General features: G+C 49.2%; 1 long non-coding RNA gene across 1 annotated transcript; it reads left to right on the top strand.

Moving 5' to 3' along the window:
- The first annotated feature begins 17,411 nt into the window (after positions 1–17,411).
- LOC113607879 (uncharacterized) lies at positions 17,412–22,350 on the top strand. The gene is made up of 3 exons (XR_003428131.1): positions 17,412–17,563; positions 17,820–17,915; positions 22,091–22,350. It is a non-coding gene; the product is annotated as an uncharacterized LOC113607879 (long non-coding RNA).
- The last annotated feature ends 1,805 nt before the right edge of the window (positions 22,351–24,155 follow it).

Below are 24,155 nucleotides of genomic sequence, written 5' to 3'. Positions count from 1 at the left end.
CTATGTCGGAGGGGGAGGGGGCTGTCTTTCAAAGGAACCCCTGCCCCCCTCCTTTGCCCTGGCCTGGAGAATGTGGTCCTCCCCTCCCTTGTTGTGGAGTTGTGGAGCGACGCTCAGGCTCAGCATCTGAGCAATGGAGGTAAATACTCAACTCCCGGGGAACTCAGGGATGCTAACTCCCACTGTCTTTTGTCTGCAGGCGCTAGCCAGCAGGGCTGGAGGCCCCAGGTCCCTCCAAAGGGCCTGTCATGTAACAGAAGCGTGACAAACAACCCTTCACACCTTGGCTGGTGGCTGGCGATAGTTTCAGAGTACTTCTACATTCATCATTTCCCTTGATCTTCCCTAAGTGGGAGGTGCCCTCCAGGGATTTTGGATTGGGAATCTCCATCAGCCCTCTTCCCCTCCCCCACAAGGGTCCCTTGGCCTCCAGTCTCCCCCTCCTGTCTGCTGTCCACACTGCAGCAAAAATGACCTTTCTAAACTGCAAAGCTGCAAAATGTATCATGACACCTGCTTAAAACCTTTCAATGGCAAAAGCCAAATCCTTAGCTTGGCATTCAAGGCCCATGTGATACGCTCCCCTCACCCCTACCTCTTCAGCCTCATTTCTGGACACTCCCCTCTTATACATCCCAAGCTCTAGTCCTCTAGTCACATAAAACCAGAAGGAGGGAGGTGAGGGAGGGAAGGCTTGGGGAACTGTGGGAACTGGAAAACCTCTGCATTCTTGAAATCTCTGTCCAAATTCCCTTCCCCCAGGAAGCCCAATGCCTGGTGAAGTTGGTCCCTCCTTCTATTACGTTGCCACACCTTTTGTACATATGCACTATCACTTTCCATTCTCTTCACCCTTCTTGTGGTCATCTTGGCTGTTATCTCATGCCAGGGACTGTGTTGGATACCTTTAAGGTCATCACATCATTTAATCCCTATAACAACCACCCTAGATTGATAGTGGTGAGGCCCAGAGAGGGCAAGAGATATGTCTGGGGTTACACAGCATATTCTCTGCAGAGCTGGAACAATAGTTAGGGCTCTAGTACTCTTTTTACTACCTTACAATCAACACAAGAAGCAGAATGTGGTGTAGTAGAGAGGCCTTGGAGGCTAAGGGTCCCAGGTGCAAATCATTGCTCTTGCCCCTGGCTACCTATGGACTTTGGGCTAGTCAGTCCCTCCCCCTGAGCCTCAGTTTCCTTACCTGTAAAATGAGAATAAATAAGAAACGCTACCTCACAGGAATATAGAGAGGATCACATGAATTAATACATATATCAATATGTTGTAAGTTGTAGGGTGTTATGTACTTTTCCTTGACCAGCCATACTTCAATTGGCGGTGTTGGTTGAGGATGTCTTTTCTCTCAGAACTCTCCAGATTGGAGGTCAAAGTCATCATTAGTCCCTTTGGCTACCTTCCTCTTTTCCCACGTTTTGAGAAAGCTAAAAGGTCCTTCTTTTCTCTCTCTTATCATAGCTGTCAAGCCCTGACCGGAAAACCCTCCAAATTCAAAGTATTTCCATGAAGCCGCAGGATCTCTATTCTTCTCGCTGCATTTTCTTCTTTCCAGTTGTCAGAAGCTGGCAGATTGAAAGTTAATAGAGCATCAGGACCATGTGAGGAAATAATGGAAAAAAAGACCAGAAGAAAAATAATGCCAGTTCAACCTCCTTCTGATTCTATAGATCTGGGTTGACCTGTGGTATGTTGTATTTTTTAAAAGCACCTATGGTGGTTCTGATGTCAGTACAGGGATTGGCGGACATGGCAGAATGCCTCAGGGCTTGCAAAGTCTTTCCACACGTATTCCCATTTTTAAACCTCTAAGCAAACTTTTTAGGTAGGCTCTTATCACCTCCATTTTAAAAATGTGGAAACCGAGACTCAGCGGCGACTCATCCAGGGTCACACAGATAGAATGTAAAACTGGCTCTTTGAGACAACTCCAGCCATCCCTCTGCAGGGCCAGATTCCGTGCATAGGCCTTGCTGGTGTCTCAGCAGTCACTGTACAACGAACATTCCTCCCCTCCTGCCAAATCAAATGCTTCCCTAAATATTTCTCTCCCACTCTCCCACCTCCATGCTTTTTCCCCTGCCTGGAATGACTTTCTCAGCCCAATATACCAGCTGCAGTCCTTGCTGTCTTCCAAGCCCTGATACCTCCTCCACAAAGACTTTTCCAGTTCGCACAGTTCCCCAAGCCTGGAAGCACTTGGTGTGTGCTTCGGAGCAGCCCCCTCTGCAGCCCTGCCTCCTGCTGAGACTCGATACTCCAACATCTTCAGCTATTGGGGTTCCCTGCATTCTGGCAGTTCCTTGCTGCCTCCACATCTTTGCTCCTGCTGTGCACCCCCAAGTGCCCCTTGCCCTACCCCATCTCTTACTTGTCATTCAAAATTCAGCTCAGGTTATCACTTCCTCCAGGAAGCCTCCCCTGATCTTCCCAATCCTTAACTCTACCATTGGAGGCCCTTCCTCTGTGCTTCCATGGTACAGTGACGATATCTCTGTCATGAACAAGATTGTTCATTCATTCTGGCAAGGCACAGATTTTGGAGCCAAACTGCTCAGGTATGAATCCCAGCTTCAGAGTAGGCAAGTTCTTAAACTTGCCTAGTCCTCTGCCTTACTTTTCTTTTTTTAAATTATTATTTTATTTATTTTTGGCTGTGTTGGGTCTTTGTTGCCGCGTGCGGGCTTTCTCTAGTTGCGGCGAGTTGGGGCTACTCTTCGTTGCGGTGTGCGGGCTTCTCATTGCGGTGGCTTTTCTTGTGGAGCACGGGCTCTAGGCGCGCAGGCTTCAGTAGTTGTGGCACGCGGGCTCAATAGTTGTGGTGCACGGGCTTAGTCGCTCCGTGGCATGTGGGATCTTCCCGGACTAGGGCTCAAACCCGTGTCCCCTGCACTGGCAGGCAGGCTCCCAACCACTGCTCCTCCAGGGAAGTCCCTGCCTTACTTATCTGTAAATTAGTCCCTAGCTCAAAGGTTGTTGCAAAGATTAAGTGAATCAGTTTGTGCAGAATGTGTAGAGTAGTGCCTGAATGTAGTGAGCATTGGATGGCTGTTGGCCACTACTATTATGATTTATTAATTCATTCTACAGCATAGGAAAAACATTTGTAAAACTGGACAAGGAAACTGAGGCAGGAGCCTGATTGTATGGTCTAGGAGAACACAGTGTGAGGTGTGGGAAGCTTAGCAGACACAAAGGTTTTTTTTCTCCCACTGCAGAGAAGAAAATGGAAGGTGGCTTTGACCTTGAGTGGGGAGAGGGGACACAGTAGAGAAGGAGGCTCCCTCAGCTGGAGCCATGGGTCTCTGCTTGACCCTCTGGGAAAGGAGACTTTTGCAAAGAGGCGGAAAGCTGTTGGTCAAGTCTGCCAAGGCCTCAGCCTCCAAGTTTCTCAGTTTGGTGGTGATGGTAGCAGGTCAGGAACAAATTGTTTCCCGAGCTGCTGCCAGAGCTTGTCTCCTGCCAAGAGGCCAGGTCCACACCTCAGGCTCTGCCCTTCCCTACCTTGGCTTCCAGGCTTCCTCTGACTCCAGAACCTCTGCCCTCATCCCTGCATCCAAGAGCTAAGCCGACCTGGGTGTTCAGACCGAATGTGATGCATCTGGCACCGTGGAGCCAGCATGGCAGCTGAAGGGCCTTTGGGGATCAGACATCAAGCATCTTACCTTATCATGTCCCTCACTGTACAGGTGGGAGACTGAGGTCCAGTGAGGGGGAGTGACTTGTCCCAGGTCACAGAGCTAATGAACAAGAAAGCTTCTAGACTCCCAGTCAAGAGCTCTTTTAACTTCTCTGTGTTGCCACTACAAGTACATGTTTCCCCTTCTCCCAGGCCATTCTTCCATCCATCTGTCCTACTGTCTTTTTTTTTTTTTTTGGTTGCATTGAGTCTTCCTTGCTGCACACGGGCTTTCTCTAGTTGCAGCAAGAGGGGGCTACTCTTTCTTGCTGTGTGCGGGCTTCTCATTGTGGTGGCTTCTCTTGTGGAGCACAGGCTCTAGGTGCACAGGCTTCAGTAGTTGCAGTGCATGGGCTCAGTAGTTGTGGCTCGTGGGCTGTAGAGCACAGGCTCAGCAGTTGTGGCACATGGGCTTAGTTGCTCCATGGTATGTGGTATCTTCCTGGACCAGGGCTTGAACTCGTGTCCCCTGCACTGGCTGGCAGATTCTTAACCACTTCACCACCAGGGAAGTCCCCTACTGTCTTTACTCTCCATCCATTCATCCATCCAACATCCATTCAACAAATGTTTGCCTATCAAACCTCTGACACATGTCTGATGCTGGGCTTCGAGAGCTCATAGTTGGGGTGGGTCCTAAAGACATGTCTTAGGTCCTAAAGAATTTTGGGTGCTCTGATAGAAATCTGTGCAGAGCATTCAGAACAGAGAGGGGTCAGGTTCTAGCTGGAGCAATGAGGAAAAGTGTCATCAGGGTGGTGATGCCTGAAAGAGCCCTGCTGGACATAGAGGGATCGGAAATATGGGATCAGAAAGAAGTTAAGGGCATTCAACCCAGAAGGAGCAAAGCCCAGAGGGAAGAGTACAGAACAATAAGTGGCTCAGTACGGGTGGGGTACAGGACATGAGGGGACCCAGCCAGGGACAGTTCCTAGAGAAGGAGAGCAAGTTGCAGGGCATGGGGCCCTATGGGCTGGCTGAGGTGACAGTCCGTGGTGCCAAATGCATGGGAACCTCAGGTGATCTCTTACGTGGTCAGGTGCTCATCTGAGAGAGCCCCAGTGAAGGTACCCAGAGAGGAGGGAAGGCTCTGCAGGGCCTGTCAGTCTCCTTCCAGAGACCTTACGCCCCTCCCCTTCCCCCACTACTCATTCCCTCTTTCCCTGTTCCCTCCTCTTTCTTGTCTCTCTCTCATTTTAGCCCGTCAGTCCTTATCAATTACCTGGACCCTCCACACTTTCCTCTTTGTTCTGTCTTCCTGACAAGAAACAGATTGTATCCTACCACCACACTCTGCAGGCAAAGAGCCCCTGACTGGAGGTCAGGACATGGGATTCCAGGCCTGGCTTTGTCGCCAACTGACCTGGGTGAGAACAGCTTATGAATAACAACATATTTGCGGGGCTGTTTCCCTGATGATAAAGTCCATGGGACTATTGTCTCCTTGACCCCTGGCTACAGCGCCCTCTGTAGGGGAAGAGAGCTCATCTACACCCCGGTGCAGAAGTCTTCCTGGCTAGTCTAGTCCTTGAGGGCCAATGAACTCGGGGACTTTGTTATCGGGCTTGGGTTGCATGATTATGTTATTGCGTGCAAAGGGCTGTGTGCTCAATTTATTACCATCTGTCCCAAGACAAACAGAACTGCAGAACACTACCCCCACAGAAGTTGACTCTCAGAAAACATTAGAATCTTTCTGTGCACTACAGAATATTCTCCAGGACAGATCACATCTTGGGTCACATATCAAGCTTCAGTAAATTTAAGAAAATTGAAATCATATCAAGCATCTTTTCTGACCACAACGCTATGAAATTAGAAGTCAATTACAGGGAAAAAAACATAAAAACTACAAACACATGGAAGCTAAACAATATGTTACTAAATAACCAAGAGATCACTGATGAAATCAGAGGAAATCAAAAAATACCTAGAGACAAAATACAACAAAAACATGACGATCCAAAACCTATGGGATGCAGCAAAAGCAGTTCTAAGAGGGAAGTTTATAGCAATACAAGCTTACCTCAAGAAACAAGAAAAATCTCAAATAAACAATCTAACCTTACACCTAAAGGACCTAGAAAAAGAAGAACTAACAAAACCCAAAGTTAGTAGAAGGAAAGAAATCATAAAATCAGAGCAGAAATAAATGAAATAGAAACAAAGACAACAATAACAAAGATCAATAAAACTAAAGCTGGTTCTTTGAGAAGATAAACAAAATTGATAAAAACTTTAGCCAGACTCATCAAGAAAAAAGGGAGAGGACTCAAATGAATAAAATTAGAAATGAAAAAGGAAAAGTTACAATGGACACCGCAGAAATACAAAGCATCATAAGAGACTACTACAAGCAACTCTGTGCCAGTAAAATGGACAAATTCGTAGAAAGGTATAACCTTCCAAGTTTCCAAGAAACTTCCTGATTCTTCCTGAATCAGGAAGAAGTAGAAAATATGAACAGAACAATCACAAGTAATGAAATTGAAACTGTGATTAAAAATCTTCCAACAAACAGAAGTCCAGGACCAGATGGCTTCACAGGTGAATTCTATCAAACATTTAGAGAAGAGCTAACACCCATTCTTCTCAAACTCTTCCAAAAAATTGCAGAGGAAGGAACACTACCAAACTCATTCTATGAGGCCACCATCACCCTGATACCAAAACCAGACAAAGATACTAGAAAAAAAGAAAATTACAGACCAATATCACTGATGAATATAGATGCGAAAATCCTCAACAAAATACTAACAAACAGAATCCAACAACACATTAAAAGGATCATACACCATGATCAGGTGGGATTTATCCCACAGATGCAAGGATTCTTCAATATACACAAATCAATCAGTGTGATACACCATATTAACAAATTGAAGAAGAAGAACCATATGATCATCTCAAGATGCAGAAAATGCTTTTGACAAAATTCAACACCGATTTATGATAAAAACTCTCCAGAAAGTGGGCATAGAGGGAACCTACCTCAACATAATAAAGGCCATATATGACAAACCCACCGCAAACATCATTCTCAATGGTGAAAAACTGAAAGCATTTCTTCTAAGATCAGGAACAAGACAAGGATGTCCACTCTCGCCACTATTATTCAACATAGTTTTGGAAGTCCTAGCCATGGCAACCAGAGAAGAAAAAGAAATAAAGGGAATACAAATTGGAAAAGAAGAAGTAAAAGTTGTCACTGTTTGCAGATGACATGATAGTATACATAGAGAATCCTAAAGATGCCACCAGAAAACTACTAGAGCTAATCAATATATTTGGTAAAGTTGCAGGATACAAAATTAATGCACAGAAATCTCTTACATTCCTATACACTAATGATGAAAAATCTGAAAGAGAAATTAAGGAAAGACTCCCATTTACCACTGCAACACAAAGAATAAAATACCTAGGAATAAACTTATCTAGGGAGACAAAAGACCTGTATGCAGAAAACTATAAGACATTGATGAAAGAAATTAAAGATGATACAAACAGATGGAGAGATATACCATATTCTTGGATTGGAAGAATCAATATTGCGAAAATGACTATACTACCCAAAGCAATCTACACGTTCAATGCAATCCCTATCAAATTACCAATGGCATTTTTTACAGAACTAGAACAAAAAAATCTTAAAATTTGTATAGAGACACAAAAGACCCCGAATAACCAAAGCAGACTTGAGGGAAAAAAACGGAGCTGGAGGAATCAGACTCCCTGACTTCAGACTATACTACAAAGCTACAGTCATTAAGACAATATGGTACTGGCACAAAAACAGAAATATAGATCAATGGAACAGGATAGAAAGCCCAGAGATAAACCCACACACCTATGGTCAACTAATCTATGAAAAAGGAGGCAAGGATATACAATGGAGAAAAGACAGTCTCTTCAATAAGTGGTGCTGGGAAAACTGGACAGCTACATGTAAAAGAATGAAATTAGAACACTCCCTAACACCATACACAAAAATAAACTCAAAATGGATTAGAGATCTAAATGTAAGACCAGACACTATAAAACTCTTAGAGGAAAACATAGGAAGAACACTCTTTGACAGAAATCACAGCAAGATCTTTTTTGATCCACCTCCTAGAGTAATGGAAATAAAAACAAAAATAAACAAATGCAACCTAATGAAACTTAAAAGCTTTTGCAAAGCAAAGGAAACTACAAAGAAGATGAAAACACAACCGTCAGAACGGGAGAAAATATTTGCAAACGAATCAATGGACAAAGGTTTAATCTCCAAAATATATAAACAGCTCATGCATCTCAGTATTAAAAAAAACAAACAACCCAATCCAAAAGTGGGCAGAAGACCTAAATAGACATTTCTCCAAAGAAGACATACAGATGGCCAAGAAGCTCATGGAAAGCTGCTCAACATCACTAATTATTAGAGAAATACAAATCAAAACTACAATGAGGTATCACCTCATACCAGTTAGAATGGGCATCATCAGAAAATCTACAAACAACAAATGCTGGAGAGGGTGTGGAGAAAGGGGAACCCTCTTGCACTGTTGGTGGGAATGTAAATTGATACAGCCACTATGAAGAACAGTATGGAGGTTCCTTAAAAAACTAAAAATAGAATTACCATATGATCCAGCAATCCCACTACTGGGCATATACCCAGAGAAAACCATAATTCACAAAGACACATGCACCCCAATGTTCATTGCAGCACTATTTACAATAGCCAGGTCAGGGGAGCAACCTAAATGCCCATCGACAGACGACTGGATAAAGAAGATGTGGTACGTATATACAATGGAATATTACTCAGCCATAAAAAGAATGAAATTGGGTAATTTGTAGAGACGTGGATGAAGCTAGAGAGTATCATACAGAGTGAAGTAAGTCAGAAAGAGAAAAACAAATATCATATATTAATGCATATATGTGGAACCTAGAAAAATCATATAGATGAACCAGTTTGCAGGGCACAAATTGAGACACAGATGTAAAGAACAAACGTATGGACACCAAGGAGGGAAGGTGGGGTGGTGGTGGTGGTGGTGGTGGTGGGATGAATTGGGAGATTGCGATTGACATGTATACACTGTTATGTATAAAATAGATAACTAATAAGAACCTGCTGTATAAAAAAATAAATAAAATTCAAATATTCAAGAAAACCCCAACAAAACATTAGAATCTTTCTGATCCATAAGGAAAGAAATTCTATCAAGGGATTTTCAGATCTTTTCTCTTTCTTTCTTTCTTTCCTTCTGTCTTCCTTTCTTCCTCTCTTTCTTTCTTTCTTTTTTCTTTCTTTCTCCCTTCCTTCCTTCCTTCCCTCCCTCCCTCCCTCTTTCTTTCTTTTTTTTTCCTTTCCTTCCTTCTCTTTTCTTTCTTTCTCCCTTTCTCCCTCCCTCCCTCCCTCCCTTCCTCTCTATGTATTTAAAACCAAAGTTTGACAGAACAGTACTTACCCTTACCAGGGTGGTACACTATGATATTTTCTTTTCCCTCCTATTCTGTTCCATTAGGAATAACGATGGTAGTCACAACCCTGTAAACTGATTTCACATCCCACTAACGGGTTACAATGGGAAATTGGAGAACCTCTGTTTTCGTATCTCGCATGTTCAAACAAAACAAGCCAAAAGTGCAAAAGAATACCTCCTGCAGCCTAGTTGTTCCATAGTCACTGCTCTTCGTTCCCACAACTCTTTCTCTAATACATTCACTTACAAATATTTACTGAGTTCCTTCCTGTGCATCAGTTAAGCTTCTTAAATGATAGTCTGGATCTATTGTTTTCACTTTCCCACCTCCCATTCATCCCTCCTAGAAAACCATAAACTGCCTTTTGCTACTGCTAAGCTGCTGACAATGGCTCACCAACCCTCACCGAATGACATTTGTCACAGCTGACTCTCTCCTTGGCTTCCCTCCTGGTCCCCTTTGCTGGCTCTTCCTTGGTCCCCAGTCCACATGTGACTGTTTCCCAGGCTGTGCTCTGCAGCCCCTACTCCTCGCACTCTGCACTCGGTTCCTGGGGCTGCTCACCCCACCCCTGCCCCATGCCTTCAGCTGCTCCCCGATGCCGAGGAATGTGCACCTGTACCTCTTGCCGGCACCTCTCACGTCAGCCTTTGTCAGACCTCTCTGGCCACCTGTCTGCTTATCGGCTCCACTTGGGAGTCCCACAGGCCTTGCACTCCATTTGCCTGAATCAAAGATTTAGTTTTCACTCTAACCTGCCCCTCCTGAGTCCTCATCTTAGGGAAAGGTGCCACCACCCACCCAGCTGTATAAACCAGGAAGCTGGGACTCGTCCAAGACTCCTCCTCTCTCTCCCTCATCCCCACAGTCGGTGCATCCCCAAGCTTCTCAAATCTATCCTCTTCTCTCTGTTTGCATCACCTGATCCTGGTCCAGGTGATGGCATTTCTTGCCTTGACCATGGAAATACCTTGAGGTCTCCCCACCTACATATCATCACCTCCAGACCAAGCTCTTCGGAGCAGTAAGAGGGTTTCTTTTAAAATGCAATACTGATCTTGTCTCTACCTGCTTTAAAATCTTCCCATGACTATTTGCTTCTAAGACAAAGTTGTAATCGTTTAGCGTGACATAAAGAACGCTGTGTCATCTGACCCCATGCTACCTCTCCTGTGTCCTGTGTCTCCACTTTGCAGACACAGCAACTCCCTCCACTTCCTTGGACACGGTGCTCCCACCCCTGTCCCAGACTTCGCACATGCTGTTCTCTTGAACTAGAACTCTGCCTAACGTCCACCTCTGCCTCCAGGTGCCTCTTAGCTGGCAGCTCTGGGAGGCCTTCTCTGACCGGCTACACGTGGGTCTGCAGTATCCTCTGCCTCTTCCATCATGGTCTTCACCTCGCAGTGTCATGATGGGCTCGTGCTTGTCCTCTCTGACTCTGGACTGTAGGCCCTGTGAGTCTAGGGACTCTCCTGTGCTGGTTGTTGTGTCCTGGCATCCAGCTCAGGACCTAGCACATCATAGGCACTCGATGAGTATTTGTAGAAGGATGCGCTTTTAGACTCAACGAATGTTGGAAGCATAACAGAACCACCGTGGTGTTAGGGACAGTAACCGGTGTTTGGAACAGAGACTGTTACAATCAGAGTCATAGGATGTTGGAATCATGAAAACATAGTGATCTGATTTACAGGATGCAGATTCGTTTGACAAGAGAGAATATTCAGTTCCACCACTTCCCAGCTGTGACCTCAAGCAAGCTGATGAAGCCCCTTCTCTGACTTTTGGGTTGATTTTTTATAAAGTGTTGATAAGAGGCCCTGCCTGACCCGTCTGCGGGTTGGAAGCAATGAGACCGTGAACGTGACTGTGAACGTGCACATATTGCTCCCTCTGACCTGAGTAAGTCTCTTTGCAACCAAACAGCTGTCCTGGGGTTCTCATGGGGAGACCTGGTTGGGCTATTTTACTTAAACTATCTGGGCTTTGGGGCTTATTTTCCTGGGGGCCCAGAGGACAGAGCCTCTGCCCTGGCCTGGCATGCATCAGTACTCAGGGTTAGGCCCTGGGGGAGAGAACAAACACCCTTCAGGAGCAACTGTCTATAATCAGGGTGCGCTGAACTGCCTTTGAAGCCCGGATTTTACAGATGGGGAAACTGAGGCTCAAAGAGGGTAGGGTCTTGTCCAGGGTCACACAGCATGTTGGGGCAGAGCCACAGCTAGAATCTACTCCTTTGGGCTCTGAGTCATCAGGGAGTCTCCTTCGTAAATTCCCAGTCTCCCTAGTTCTAGACTACCAAGAGGCATTTGCTTTGGTCTAGAACGACAGGAACCATGCTTGGGGTTTCTGAAGATGGCGATGTTCAGGGTTCATTCTTCAGATGGTGCCAGATCGTTACATTCTGGGTCCATCAGCTGAGCGGAGAGTTCTGGTTAATTCTTCCTTACATGACCAAAGCAAGGTCACGTGCACGAAGCATCCTCGTACCCCTGTGTGAGATGAAGAGAAGGAAAGAGGCAGTTAGGTCAGGCTCTGGGCTGAGTGCACACATCCATTACAGCATCTTATCTCTGTGGTTTAGATGAGGAAACTGGGGCTCGGAGAGGTAAAACAACTTGCCCAAAATCACTCAGCTCACAGATGGGGGAGCCAGGACTCCAGCCCTACTCTCTGATTCTGAGGCCCATGCTCTTTCAGGCTGTGTCCCTTAGCTAATCACTGCCTCGTGCCCTGGGAGGTGGACCGAGCAGGGATGCTGCCAGGAAAACGACCGACCCCAAAATACGGTGGGAACAGCCAGAAGAAGGGGATGGAATTTTGGCTCTGTGCTTCCTCTGATCTCCTTAAAGACTCCATTTCCTTTTCTGTAAAATAAGGAAATTATTACCTTGCAAGGCAGTGGAGGGAATTCAATGGATTCACTTATGCAAAGTGGTTCACATGATTCTGGACATGTAGTAATTGTTCAGTGTTTATTATGATCAATAATCATCATCATCATCTCTTAAATAAACATTTTAGAAGGAGATGGTCAGTAAAGCCTTGTTGAATAATTGGGGTGCTCAGTTCACACACCTGTCCCGAGAGCGGAGGATAATGGAGTAGAGGGCAAGGAAGAGGAGTGATATTAATGGAGCTCCTGCTGTGTGCCAGGCACCGTGCTAAACGTCACGATTGCCAGCATCGCGTCTGTGAATGCTCACAACAAAGTAGCTGTTATTGTTAGTCCGATTTTAGACTTGGAGAAACTGAGGCTCAGAAAGAGGGAGCGGTTGGATGGCTTGCGAGTGGCTAGAGGGAGATTTAAACCAAGGGCTGAGGACCTGAGAGACGTGGAGCATTTGGCCATGCCCCTCCAGGCTCACAGCTGCCGTAACATCCCTCAGAGTCGCTGATGCAGCTCTAGCTCACCTGCTAAGAGGTGCCCTGTGCACACCCCATGCTGGGCCACAGTGGACCTTCTGAGGGGGCTCTGGTCCCAGGAAGCAGCACATTAGGGCTTTGCCCCATAGCCTCTGCCTGTCTTAGCTTCTCAATGTTCTTGAGGGATCTTGAGGGGGGCTCCGTCTGCCCATCCAGCCTCCTTTCTCACAACTCGTCTGCCCACCCCCATACACAAACGATGGTCACCCGCACCAGGCGACAGGCCCCCAGACACTTCAGTGCGGAAAGCCTGCAAACCCCTGCTCTTTTCCACTAGTCTTAGTAATCTCTCCCTTTAACCCCAAAGACTGAAACCCTGAGCGTTTCTAGTCAAAGGTCTAGGAGCTGTGAGGTCAAGGTCTGTCCTTAAAACCAGAGCCTGAGCGGGGGAAGTAAGATGGTCTGAGCGTGAGGAGGCAGGAAGCAGAGAAGAGGTGGAGGAGGGAGGTAGGGAGAGGAGAGGGTGAAAGAACAGGGCAGGACCCAGTGTGCTCTTGTATAAGGGAGCATGCCCAGGGCAAATGCATGACTGAACTCAGGTGCCTTCCCAGGCAGGTGAAGAACGTTCATCAGCCATGGGCTCTGTGCTTCCAGAGCCAATATCCGGGGAATGACTGCACAAGAGAGGGATGCTTCAGCCCTTGATGAGCAGCCAGGGTCAGTGATTTGTCCGTGGCAGAGCTGGGGGCCTCCCTCCCACCCCAGCCAGCTCCAAGTCCTACTGTTTGGAGCTGCAGGGCAAGCCCCATACCTAAAAGGAAAAAGGATACTTGTCTATCAACGTGCTTTCATTTTAATTTCTGGTGGTAGTCACGGGAATTAAACATTTGTAGACTGTGTCCCAGGGTTCATGCCATGGTTACCTTTGATGCTCCCGGGGACCCTGGGAGGTGTGGCTCAAGCCCTCATTTTACAGACTGGGGCTTAGGGAGGTTGTCCAGGGCCTCCCAGTGAGAAAGAGGCAGAGCTGGGACTTAAACTTAGTTTTTGTGCTGTTGGCACCTGTAACAGTGGCTCCAGTAAATAAAACTTAAAGTTAACAACTTACCGAAACTTACAATGGGCAAGATACAGTTCTTAACTCATTTAATCCTCACAACTCTATGAGGAAGGCATTACTGTTATCATCCCTATTTTACAGAAAGGGAAACCGAGGCACAGAAAAGTTAAATAACTTGTTTGGTTCATGGACTTAGTAAGTGGTGGAGCCACGACTTGAATTCAGGCCCTCTGGTTTCAGAGTCCGTGCTCTTAACCTCTTCATTGACACAGGGGCTCAGGGTGGAGGGAGTTCCAATTATGCCACGAGGCCTCTGCCCTCTCGCTCATGGATAGGGGCCCATCCAGACACTGTGGTCAGCAGCATGGTCAGCTGGCCTGGTCCTGGACAGGCAGGTGGATGAAGCGTCTCCTCCAGGGATCGCTGCCAGCCCGGGTCAGGGAAGGTTGCGACTGTGCCCTGTTCTGGGCTTCTTCTCTCCAGGGGAAATCAGCAGACCAAGAGGCTGTTGAATTCACATGCAGTTCCCATGGGGTGAGGCAATGGGTGGGCCTGGAAAGCTGGTTCTAGTGGGGTCAGGGCACTTGGGCAGAAGTGGTCAGGCAGTCTGGAGTGCCAGCCCTGGCTCTGGCCCAGCTCCATGCACAAGCCAGGCAGATCCTTGTCCCTGGCATCAGTCTCCCATCTGTACAGTGAGGGGCTTGGACAGAGGGATTTCTCAGGCCCTTCCAGCCCTGTACCCTCTTCTCTTAGCTGTAACTCCTTAGACGCGGCTTTTATTTTCAAAGGAAGGAAACTCCTTCTTGTCAAGCACCTTCTAGGTCAGCAGGAGTTCCTGGCAGTTTTCCACTCTGACTTTTAGTGATGGTCCTAACTCCCAAAAGAATGACTGATGGTAGAGAATAGGGCTGGTGTTCAGACTGTATGCGTCGGGACTGCTTCACTGAGTGTAAAAAGATAGATATACTTCTGTTTTGGTTTGTAAATAACCATTTCCCTTAATTTCCTCTAGTGCTCCCTATTCCGTGGGGCACTCCAGCAATTCAAGGGTGAGTGCCCTAGCCAGGAGCGCCAACCTCCATTTGGCCATGCCACCATACTGCTGTGTGGCCATGGTCAAGCAGTGTGATTATTGCCCCAGGTGGGGCAGCAGTGTGGCAGAGTGGAGCAGGTCAGACGCAAGAGTTCATGCCCTGCCTCAGCTACTAACTCCCCTGTGTGCCCTTGGGCCACTTCCCTTCTCTCTCTCTTTTTTATTTTTTAAATTTATTTTATTTAAGTGTATGGTATTTTTATTATTATTTTATTTATTTATTTTTAATTTTTATTTTTTTAGTTAATTTATTATTTATTTTTGGCTGCGTTGGGTCTTCGTTGCCGTGCGCGGGCTTTCTCTAGTTGTGGCGAGCGGGGGCTACTCTTCGTTGCGGTGCACGGGCTTCTCATTGCGGTGGCTTCTCTGTTGCGGAGCACAGGCTCTAGGCGCATGTACTTCAGTAGTTGTGGCACGTGGGCTCAGTAGTTATGGCTCGTGGGCTCTAGAGCACAGGGTCAGTAGTTGTGGTGCACGGACTCAGTTGCTCTGCGGCATGTGGGATCTTCCCAGACCAGGGCTCGAATCCGTGTCCCCTGCATTGGCAGGTGGATTCTTAACCACTGCGCCACCAGGGAAGCCCCACTTCCCTTCTCTTAGCTTCCGCTTCTTCAAGGCGCCCACCTCTCAAGTTGTTGTATTAAATGCAATCATGGGGGCAAGGCACCTAGTATTCAGTAGATGCTCAGGACATGCTAGCTCCCCTTGTGGCAGGCTGATGAGAAATCAGCCTTGGATTCAGGGGAGAGGAAGAAGTATAATGTATGGTATGATAGAAAGAGGGTAGGTTTTTGAGCCAGAAAGATCCAAATTCAGTCTGGTTCTGCCACTTATCCATTGTTATAGGCTGAACTGAGTTCCCCCTAAGTCCATATGTTCAAGTCCTAACCCCCAGTACTTCAGAATGCCTGTTTTTGGAAATACAGTCTTTAGAGAGGTAATTAAATTAAAATAAGATGACTAGGGTGGATTCAATTCCAACATGACTGGTGCCCTTCTTAGAAGAGGAAATTTGGACACAGACACATATAGAGGGAGAGCGCCACATGAACATGAAGATGGTCACCGGCAGACCAAGAGGAGGAGTCCCAGAAGAACCAACCCTACCAGCACCTTGACCTCAGACTTCCAGCCTGCAGAACCATGAGAAAGTAAATTCTGTTGTTTAAGCCAGCCAGTGTGTGTAGTTGATTATAGCAGCCACAGGAAATGAATACGCTCATTACGCAACATCGAGCTAGTTACTTAACATTTCTGCACTTTAATAGTAGATTAAATTAAGTAATGCCTGAGAAAGCCCCAGCACATAGTAGGCCCTTAGCAAATGCTAGCTTTGCCTCCCCTCCATGCATGGGAACGGCAGCTGGCTCTCTCAGGGGAGGGGGCGGGGATGTCCCTGAGTCATCCTGCTTCAGCGTGAACCTGCAGGACACCTGACCCTTGACTTGGCCTTCACCTTTCCCCAGAATAGCAATCCGGCTCTCAGCCCCACCCCTGGCCTTGACACTGGCTTTCTACCTGCCAGGCTACGAGGTGGTCAGAGTTCACAGAGGTCTTCACCCCTGCCCAGGTTCAGCAGCAGCCCTGCCGTGTGTGGCCAGCCTGCTTGGCCCCAGCCAACACCAGGGCAGGGTTGGAGGGGTAGGGAGGGTAGCCTGGGGGTTCTCGGGGCAGAGGGACTGGCTGGTGTGTCGTGTGGTATTTCCCCAGATGCTTGCCCACTATATTTCACCTGATGTTCACAGCACCCCCTGCAGGTGGGCTGGGCTAATGGCTCCTCTAGACACAAAGAGCAACAGAGGCCCAGAGGAGTTAAGGGGCCCCTCCCAACTCAAAAAACCCACGCTGGGATTAGGACCTCCGAATCCAGACTCAGGCCCTGGCTCCTTTCACCACTGGGACCACTCGCTTGCCCTCCAAGCCTCCGGGGGTCTGTAGGGGTGTGGGAAGCACATGGGTCACCAGCCCTGGGCTCAGATCCCGGCCGGGTCTGGGACCAGCTGTGTGACCCTGGACAAGTGCCCACCTCACCAGGCTGTTGAGAGGCTCCTTGAGAGAGGGCAGCCAGCTCTGCCCCTGGGACTCTCTAGGCCGACCGTAAATGGCAGCTACTGTGACTTTTTCAGAACTAACTGCTCAGTAACTGTTGCTGAATCGCATTCCTGGAGAGCCAGGAAGCGTGTCTGTGGGTGGGAGAGACGTCTGGCACTTCCAGGGGGGGCCCAAGCCTTCCTTCCTACACGCCTCCTCCCCCCAGCGCCTGGCAGAACTGGAGAGGGCGTGTAATGGAGGGACCTACAGCTGGGTGGGTCTGGAATTTACCTCCCCCAGCTCACCATACCTGTCTGGAACCCCTGTCTCCCTGTCTGCAGTTCCCATCCAATAAACACTTCTACTTTCTTCATAACACCCGTCACCATCCAAACTTATTTGGACTATTATATTTTCACTCTCACCTGCCCCCCTTCCCTCTCCCCATTCTCATAGAATGATAGTCATGCAGCAGGAATTTTGTCTGTGTTGTTCCCTGCTCTATCTCCTGCACCTAGAACAGTCCCTGGCACGTAGTGTTCGGTCATTATTTGTGGAATGAATGAATGAGTCGATCATTTGTGGTCAGCTCTTTGCTGCATTTGTGGATGTTGCTTAAGTCAGAGCCCAACCCTGTTTTCTAGAGGCTTCTGGCCTTTGGGGGGAAGCAGACACAGGCAGTGACCAGAGTGTGACCTGCACTATGACGGAGGGAAGGAGGCACCTGGGCTGGGAGAAGCCGGAGCAGGTGGCATCTGATCGGCTTCAAGGAGAAGGAAGGGCCACATGGGAGGACCCAGGAAGCCTCTCAGAGAAGCCTCAGCTGAAGAAATAAAAGGTGAGTTAGAGTTAGAGAGACAAGGAGGGGACAGCATTCCGGGCAGACAACAGCAGGTGCAAAGGCACAAATGCGGGAGAGATGGCGTCGAGTTAGAGGTGTCTGATGCTGTGCCCTGAGCCACAGGGTAGGGCCAGTGGGTGCAGCAACTGGGATGATGGACGCTGGGGTCTGGGAGGGGGTGCCTGAGGGAACAGCGGGGTCAGATGGGAGCACAGCTGGCGGGTGGGCAAATCCAAGCTCTTTCTTCTCCCAGTTCTCAAAGGCTTCCTTCCGACCTGTTGAGAGGTAAGGCTGCCACTGTCTGCCAGGTGGTTGTGGCTGTCTCCTCCCTACTGCCCGACTTTCCCAGGTGAGTGCGGTCTCCCCTCTGAGCTGGTGTCTGTTTCTGCCTCTCTGTCTCTCCTGAGAGAGAACGGGCTGGGGGTCAAGGTCCGCCCAGCCAGGCCAGGCAGGGGTTGTGGTGGGGTCGTGGAGCAACCACTCCCCCTTTCTGAGCCCAATTTCTCCCTCAGACTCACAGTGGGTGGATAATAAATGCCTTGCAGGCCTCCCTTCCTGGAAGTTTTGGGTTTTGACAGATGAAACAGGGTCAGGAAGAATGTGGTGGCTTCTCCAGTCGGGAGACACTGCCCAGTGGCCTCAGGAAGTGTGACTCATTCCAGTGTCGCTAGGGGCGAGGATCAGGGTCCCAGCTGCTCCTCCTCCAGAGAAGCCTCTAGGCCCAGGCAGCCACGGGGGAGCCGAAGCCAGAGAGATGGTCTGTCACAGACTCTCTTGGTGATCCTAGCAAGTTTCTGCCTCTTCTTGGACCTTGGTCTCTTCTTCTGTGAGACAGATACAACAGTGCCTGCCCTCCTTCTGCAGAGCCTGGAGACCTACCTGCTCCTCGTCCTCGATTTGGCATGGGCTTACCTTGGACAAGTCTGTCCCCTTTCGGGGCCTCAGTCTCCCCATCTCTATGCTGAGGGGGTTGGACTTCAGGGCCCGCCTCGGTGCCTTCTACTACTGCCCCCAAACCTCGTGCCCCCACCATGCCCAGGGTGCAGGTGCTGGGTGTTCATCTGCATGATATCTTCATCCAGGCTCAGAGCCACAGGGCCAGGTGCCACGAGGGCCCTCGGTTACTCAGGATGCATTTGTGGCACCTGAGTAGGAGAGGCTCAGGGAATGGCAGCCAGTAAGGGCAAAGCCTGGAAGAGGGAAAAGAAAAGTACCAGTCTGTCGGTGGTAGAAGGTTTCCCAGGGGAGGCAGAATTCAGCCAGAGTCTTGATGGAGGAGTAGGAAGGGGCTGGAAGAAGAGAAAAGGATTTCTTTTTTCCATTTCAAGGCATTCCAGGCAGATGAAATAACATGTGCAGAAGCAGAGAGGTGTGAAATAGCATGTTGAGCTTGGCACACTGCAAGCAGCACAATATGGTTAGAAAGTTGGGAGCAAGTGGGGAGGGGTGAGAGAAGAGAGCGGAGAGTAGAGGATGTTAGGAGCAGACCATGCAGCGCCTCATGTGCTAGAGAGACATTCACAGTGTGTCCTGAAGGCAGTGGAGGCTGATTCTTTTCATCCTGTACAAAAACCTTCCTGAGGATCTGCTTGACCCAAAGCACCTTTGTAGAGGGTGCTACGGCGCACTCCCCAGACGCTGGCGCCTCCCCCCTCAGCCTGGAGCATTCACTCACCCCTCTGATGGTTGACAGCTGGCCACTGAGACTCCCCTTCCTGCCATTGCCTTAGGAGACCCTCCTCATCTAATGTCACTCCCCTTCCCTGGCCCAGCCTGCATCCGATGACTGCTCCGTATGGAGGGTAAAGGGCTCTTCGCCTCAACTCGGCACAACCGTGAAAGGTCATTCCAGCTCCAGAGCTCCCTAGAGGTGGGCTGAGACCTTCATGGGGTCTGCATAACAAACTAACTTGTCCCTCTGCCCAGCCCGGCTTCATTTACCCCCCAACACAGGTATTCATCTTGAGATCAATCCCCAATAAACCTCCTGCTAGCAAATATGCATCTCAAAATCTCCTTCCGGGGCTTCCCTGGTGGCGCAGTGGTTGAGAGTCCGCCTGCCGATGCAGGGGACGCGGGTTCGTGCCCCGGTCTGGGAAGATCCCACATGCCGCGGAGCAGCTGGGCCCGTGAGCCATCGCTGCTGAGCCTGCACGTCCGGAGCCTGTGCTCCGCAACGGGAGAGGCCACAACAGTGAGAGGCCCGTGTACCGCAAAAAAAAAAAATCTCCTTCCCCAGGAACCCCAGCTGTGACAGCCGTCACTGAGGGATGTCAGTGAAGGTGGACATCTCATCAAGGGGTCAAAGAGAGACCCCTGCTTTTGGAAGTGGCTCTGTCCAGTGTGAGAATGAAATGGAGGGAGCCACGGGAGTCCAGAAGCCAGTGGGGAGCTTGTGCCAGCTTAGCAGAGGAGTGAGAGGGATGGATTGGGGGAGTTAGAGAATTGCCAGACAGGGGACAGACTGGGTGTGGAAGCTGCCTGGATCATCTGGGCAGAGGTCAGATCATCTGGTCAGATCATCTGGGAGCCAATTCCTGGGATGGATTTAACGGAACTCAGTTCAGTTTGGGAGTGGAGAGCATGCCTTGCCGGTAAGACATCTGGGGATTAACCAGCACCTGGCAGTTTACAAAGCATTTACTCACACCCATTAGTTTAATATGGACACCAACCAGTCAGAAGGGTCACCAGGGCCCCGGAGACCCTCTACTGGGCCAGATGTTAACCCTTTAGTTGCTGAATCATGGGGACAGTGGGTGATGTGCTGGGTGGGAGGGGCACTCAGGGGGGTCTGAGGAGCAGCTATTTACCAAGCAGTGAGTTAGAATCTTTGTAGGTCAGCTGAATATCAGCCCTACTGGCTCCTCGTATAATCCTCATAGGAATCTGCTGAGGCAGATACTATAATCCCTTCTTAAAAAGAGGAAACCGGGGCTCAGTGAAGTGAATGACTTGCCAAAAGTCTGACAGCTCCTAAGCAGTAGAGCTGGAGTTGAAAACAGGTCTGTCCGACCCTGCAGCCCGTGCCTGTAATTGCTGCAGTGGGATCAGACCTGGAGATCTTGGCTCTTCAGTCAGGGTCTTTCCCCCTTGTTTACACGGCCACTTCCCGTAGTGAATTCCAGAACTTGTTTTCACAAGGCAATATCTCCTTCTAAGAAATGGTGCTGAGAACGTCCAGACCCGTGGGAGTTGTGGGGTGGAACAGGAAAGCCCAGTGCCATGCACAGGGGAATTTCCAGACCTGGGGATCCCCCAGCACCTGGTTTGGAGCCCAGGCGTGTGTGAGAAGGCTCACGGCCTCTCCAATGGATAGCGCCTCCCCAGTGGCAGAAGGAGACCTAGGGGGCCAGCTGCTCACCACCTCCAACCTGTTCCTTCCAGAGACGTGGGCTCCCTGTGAAGCAGGGAGCATCTTGTTCCTCTGGAGCATGGCTATTCATTCATTCATTTACTCATTCATTTAATATTTATTATTATTATTTATTTTTGCGGTACGTGGGCCTCTCACTGTTGTGGCCTCTCCCGTTGCGGAGCACAGGCTCTGGATGCGCAGGCTCAGCGGCCATGGCTCACGGGCCCAGCCACTCCGTGGCATGTGGGATCTTCCCAGACCAGGGCACGAACCCGTGTCCCCTGCATCGGCAGGCGGGCTCTCAACCACTGCGCCACCAGGGAAGCCCCCATTCATTTAACATTGAACAGCTATTTAGGGAGTACTTTCCATGCACCCTGTGACACCTGGGTCCTGCCTTCACCTGGGTCTAGCCTCACCTGGGATCAAGGTGGTGGGGAGATTGATGCTAAACAGGCAACGACAATCCAGTGAGACAGATGGGGAGTGTACGGGCCATTCTGTTGGTCCTCGGGTCCCCTTTACCAGCACACATGAGGCCACCATAGAGATGTTGTCAGGGGCTATTGATTAATGGATAAAGGAAGGAAAGGCTGTGGTGGGACAAAAGGAAGGACTTCCTGACTGGCCTGAGAGAAAGCCCTGCAGGCAGCATTAGAGGTGGGGTGGCATCGCCATCTTGGGAGAGCACCAGCCTCTGCCCTCAGCGTGTGAGAGCTACCCATCTAGAGGCAGGAGGCTGGACTTAGAGACGCTGGGGTCCTCCCAGATCTGGAATCTTCAGTTCTGCTGTGGCTCCACGTGGCATCCAACTGCCAAAAGGACACTTTGGTTGTTTGCTCAGCTGTGACCTAGAACACAATGAACTGACTTTCTTGCTAAATCCTCCTCCGGGAGTCTGGGAGAGGGTTGACAGAGGGAGTGGAGCGGGGAGAGGCGCCATCCACAGTGTTCTGGTCTCCTGTCCCTGAGCCCATCGTGACTTGATAGGTTTTCACTGTGCAGGTTTTGCACTGTGCATGTTTTTAAAAACATGACCGTGTGTGTGTGTGTGTGTGTGTGTGTGTGTGTGTGTGTGTGTGTTTCTTTTTCTTTTAACTTTTTAAACTTTTCTGAGAAGATGATTTTAGATCTTTATTTACTCTTCTCCCATGTCTCAATCACAGTTTCATCTTCATCTCCATGGGGCTGTGATACTCAGAAAAGAGGACGGCTTCTCTTGTAGCCTTCCACGGAAGAAGTGCCTGCATGAGGAGGGGAAGGAGCAGGAGGAAACTTTAGTGAGCACCTACTATGTGCCAGTTCTCACAGAGAGCGCTCTGCATATTATCTGTTTTTTTGTGTGGGGATGGGGGTAAGGAGGCTGAGAGATAAAGTAATATGTACGAGAGGCATGTGGTTGATGATGATTATGCTAATTAATAAACGATAATTTATTGTCATTTGACAGTATGATAATTATTAGGTGAAATTATTATTCGAAAAAATGACAATTTCTTACAGTTCAACCGAATACATGTTATTCAGGCACATCTTAGGATGTTCTTGCTGTAGCCTCGTGGGAATCCTCTGCAATGAAGGAATTATTCTCATTTCAAAGCTGAGGAAATCGAGACCGAGAGAGAGATCAGGTGACCCGCCAACTCCTCCCAGCAAGTCAGCAGTAGGGCGGGGCCTTGAACTCAGGTCAGTTTCCAAAGCCCTTCAGTTTCCTGACCTCAAGCCACAACCCATTTTGTCTCCTTCCCTGCAACTCATAGGGACTCAGGAGGTGGAAAGACACTGGTCTGGTGCTTGGGAATCCCGGGCTGGCAGAGGCTCTGCCCCCAAGTGCTGGGTGGCCTTGGGCATGTCCCTCCACTCTCTGGGACTCACTGTTCACAACCATAAAGTGGGGGGGGGGGGCTTGAACGCACCTGTTTCCTGCTGTGACCGCCTCTGGCTGTGTGCTGTGTGCACAGAAGGCTGGTACCACGTCTGCCTCATCTGCGTTCCCCATGCCTGGGGCGGCCCTTGGCTCAGAGGGGGCCTCAGTGAACTTCCACTGACTGTAGGGGTGGGAGGGAGCGTGCGTGGGTGCACCGTGCGTGGGCATTGCAGGCTCCAAGTGAGGGGGCAGGGGGTCCAGGGCTGCTCTTCTCGGGTAGGAGGCTGCCCTCCTGGTGACCAGGGAGAGTACTCGCTGCCCAGGCCTCAGGCAGGCCTCTAAAGGGGGAGATTCTGGGGGCCCCTCTCAGCCTCACCAGGGGGCTCATATTCTGGGATGCCCCTTGAGAGAAAGCCCTGTGGCTCTTGACCTTAATTGGACCTCCTACAGGTGGGAGTGGGAAGCTTGCTAGGGGCTGCAGTGTCTAGAAGCTTCCTCTGAACTGTCATAGTCACTTATGTCACCGAGGACTCAGCCATGCTTCCCTCCCCTAACTCCAGAGGAAGAGGACCAAGCCACGGGCATGCCCAGCAGGGAGAGCTGTCTGCCCACCCAGCTCCGAGGGCAGGAGGGAGAACGGCGCTAGCGCTGTCCATAGCCAGGCTGGGGGAAGAGAGGGAATCTGGTGGCCCCCAGGGAAAGAACTCACAGATGTTTTACACCCAGACCTGGCTTGACCTCCTCGTTCATGAACTTCAGGTGGCTCCAGCCAAGGACAGCATGCGAGCCCTCGTCTTACCAGATGACCCTCCAGCCATGGTGGCAAGGGTGAGCATTTACGGAGCGCTAACTGTGCCAAGCAAGATGCTCAAGTCTTTGCTTTATTATCACATTCGATCCTCACAACAGCCCTGTAAGTTACTATTTTTATTCCCATTTTACAGCCGAGAAAACAAAAATCTTAGAGATATTATATAACTTGTCCAAGTTCAGATATCTAGTAAGTGGTAGAGCTAGGATACAAATCCAGGCTACAAGGCTTGGGCTCTTAACGACTGCATTATACTAGTTCCATCCTTCCATCCATCCATCCAATCATCTAACCAGTTACCCATGTGTATCAGACAGAGTCCCAGTAGAACAGAGATTCACACTTCATTCAGGCTAATTCAAGGTGGGCTTGATAAAGAGACAGTTTATAAAGATGGGTGTGTGTGTGAAGGGAAACCACACAGGACCCCGCAGTGCCTGAGCGTTAGGAACAGCCAGGTGGATAGTTCCTGGAGCCTGAGGGGTGAGGGAGGAGATGTTAATGGAACCCAGGGAGAGAGGACCTGACAAGAGCTCTGCCCTTTGTCAAGGGA

The sequence above is a fragment of the Aethalodelphis obliquidens genome, unplaced genomic scaffold, assembly GCF_003676395.1.
Source record: "Aethalodelphis obliquidens isolate GAN/ISIS:26980383/991018 unplaced genomic scaffold, ASM367639v1 scaffold50, whole genome shotgun sequence".
Lineage (NCBI taxonomy): Eukaryota > Metazoa > Chordata > Mammalia > Artiodactyla > Delphinidae > Aethalodelphis > Aethalodelphis obliquidens.
Note: the sequence above shows the minus strand (reverse complement) of the source record. Positions and strands in the feature narration are given on the sequence as shown.